Raw genomic sequence first — 3,004 nt, 5'->3', positions numbered from 1 at the left:
AAGCATATAGAGGAATTGTTCTCATTTGCTTTCTCTGTTGCTGAGACTTCCAGTTTGGTCTCCACCTATGGGCAACTATTAATAAGATCAGTAAGGACCAAAACTGCTCGAATTTGAACATAGCTGCTTGGGTCCTGATTGAATATTTCTGGACAGGATCTATGTTTCATTCGTTAACTGTCACTTTCCAAATCTTCATTTTTTTAAAGTGAACTCTATCCCCAACATGGGGCTCTAACTCACAACCCCAGGATCAAGCTCTACTGACTAAGCCAGCCAGGTGACCTAGCAAATCTTCATTTTTTAAACCTTGTCAGCCATGTAGGTGTTACTTAAAACAGTTTCTACTACTTAAGCAAACCAAATAGAGGAGGAGCTAGATGAACATCCTTTTAAACCTCCTTTCTGGTGTGGCAGCATAAATAATAAAGATAGACAGCCATCTCAGAATTTTAGAGCTGGATGGGATTTTAGAGATAGCCTAATATAGCCCATTTGTCCATAAAATGAGGACTGAGGCTGAGAGTGTTAGGTGTGTTATCTAAGGAGTACAGATAGTGGGGAAAAACTAATAGTTTGAGAAAACTAATAAGACCTATTAGTCTTATGACTCCTACTTCAGTGCTCCTGTACCACAGCTCATACCCACATTTTGTTGCTATTGTGAGGATGAAGGAGTAATGTTCGACTTTTCTGTGTGGGGCAAGTAAATGAAAGGTATTTTTTCCCATAATAATGTGATAGAAGAGTAAGAATATTAGAGTTAGAGGATATTTCTGGATTTGCTTCTCATTAGATAATTGACCATATATTCAATGCTTAAGATAGGAGCACATAAAGCCTTTATTGGAGACACACACACAAAAAAGACAAAAGTAAATTGAATCACAGTGGGAATGCTCTCCAAAATGTAGACTGATTGCTTATTGTTTTACTTCTTCTCCAATGGAGACACGAATTCAGTTAGCCTTGATGGCAGGAGAATGATAAGTTGATTGGTTCGCTTGTGCGCTATGTCAGAGAGACCAGGAAAACACTAAGGTGACTTGAGAAGTAGGCAAATTCTGAAATTATCTTGTCTGAACACATTATCCTTTTGAACTAAGCTTTGCAAAATACAGTCACAACTGGTGTCTCCAAGATTCTTTTGTTTCTAGGAGACAAGTCTGCTGTTTTCATCACAGTAACAAACAGACAAGCAGCTCCTGAAGTGTGATCCTGGCAGAGAGCCTGTGCAACAAAATACTGGTGTGGACTACACCAGCTATCACAAAACTCGGAGCAGAAAGGGAGAGTGTTGGGGAAAGAGTTACTTGAGGGACAAAATTCAGTGCAACAATTGTGAAGGAAGACAAAATTACAGATCGAAAGGGGAAGAGCTGTGTAAATTCTATGGCCCAGGACCCCTTTCTTTATCTGTATGCCTCTCATAGCACTCTTCCACCAGGGGTGGACTTCCCTTGTCATATATTCCATAGTGTTTCTCCGCACCAGCCCCATCCCAACCTGCGTGCTCCTGGACAATCACCTTGAAGTCATTCCCTCTCTCTGCCCCAAGGCTGGGGGTGGCACAGGGCCCTGGGTCAGAAGGAGGAAGTGAGTGAAGAACAGGCCTAGTCAGAGAAATAGAACTTCAGAAAATAGTTTTATCTCCATAAGGGCAGGGATCTTCCTTTAGCTCATGAATGTGTCTAAGCCATCAGAACAGTGCCTGACTCATCGAGTGCTTTTAGTAAAATTTGTTAAATAAATTTTTAAATGAATGAACAAACTTCTGAGTCCTTAACCCACTATAATGGTGGCAAACTACTTCTCCATCATTATTGGGCTCCTTCCCTCTTCCAGGATTTCTAAAATTTGATCATCTTACATGATGCCCAGGAAATAATAATCTCCAGTCTGTTCTGGTCACTCTAGCCATCCTTGTTGACCAAGCCCACAGTGGTTCTCTGAGGCATTCAGATACTGCACTGCCTCAAATGAAGCAGGGGAACCTTGGGTGAAGCCAGGAACCCCAGGCCTGTAGTGCATCAGGAGAGCAGCTCTTTGAGGCCGGGGAGCAATGCCCAGCTCCTCTTGAAAGTAGGGCCAACAGCCTGGGCTCTCTTGCCTGGGTTGGGGCCCTCATTAACAAGGAGAATCCTAGCTCTTTCTCTTCTTGTTCTCCAAGCTTATTTTCTCAAACTTTATCCTGTCTCTAGGTTTTCAACTTTTGTAAACAAAACCCAAAAAATGTTCCAGACTGACTCTGCATTCCTCCCTGACTTCCCCCAGGCACAGAGCTTACTATCAGCTTAAATGGTAGAATGGAAAGGGGAAAATGATGGGAAACAAAACAAAACAAAACAACAACCCATAAATATCTCAAAATATTATCCAGCCATATGGGTACGAGACCAGGTGCATACAGTTACGGCAACTATGAGTCCTACAGGTTATACCACTGACCAAAAAAGCAGTTTAAAAGAAAGAACAGTTGTGTGTATCCTTCTCTGAGGTCCAGGGTAGAGAGGAAAGTCACACTTAGTAACAGGTTTCTTTTTTTGTTTGTTTGGTTTTGTTTTATTTTTTGGTCTAATATCGTCCTGTAACCAACAGCTTTGAAGAAACTAATTTCTTCTAAAAATTGTTTGAATGTTATGATGACCACCAGCTCAAAAAGCATCAGCGACACTTCAATAAAAGGACATAGACTAGGTCTCAAGGCACTTGGCTCACATAAATTTATACTTTCAATTAAATTTAATGGGCTTTCTTTTCTTGTGAGGAGGATGAGCATTATTAGTTTCACATATTAATATATTTTAGGGATATGATGAACTTGGGGAGTAAAAGCATCTTTCTCCTATCCCATCTAATGCAGAAGAACTTCCTGGAAGGAATTCATTTGGAATGGAAGGGGAGTGATTTTCTTGCAGATAAGGATGGGCAGCGTGGGAGGATTCTTAATGATTTATGGTGTGGGTTTCACGAATATTGGCAACTATGAAGTCAGGAGAGAGGG

The sequence above is a fragment of the Prionailurus viverrinus genome, chromosome B4 (assembly GCF_022837055.1).
Source record: "Prionailurus viverrinus isolate Anna chromosome B4, UM_Priviv_1.0, whole genome shotgun sequence".
Lineage (NCBI taxonomy): Eukaryota > Metazoa > Chordata > Mammalia > Carnivora > Felidae > Prionailurus > Prionailurus viverrinus.
The sequence above is the reverse complement of the archived record's forward strand: the minus strand, read 5'-3'. Positions refer to the sequence as shown.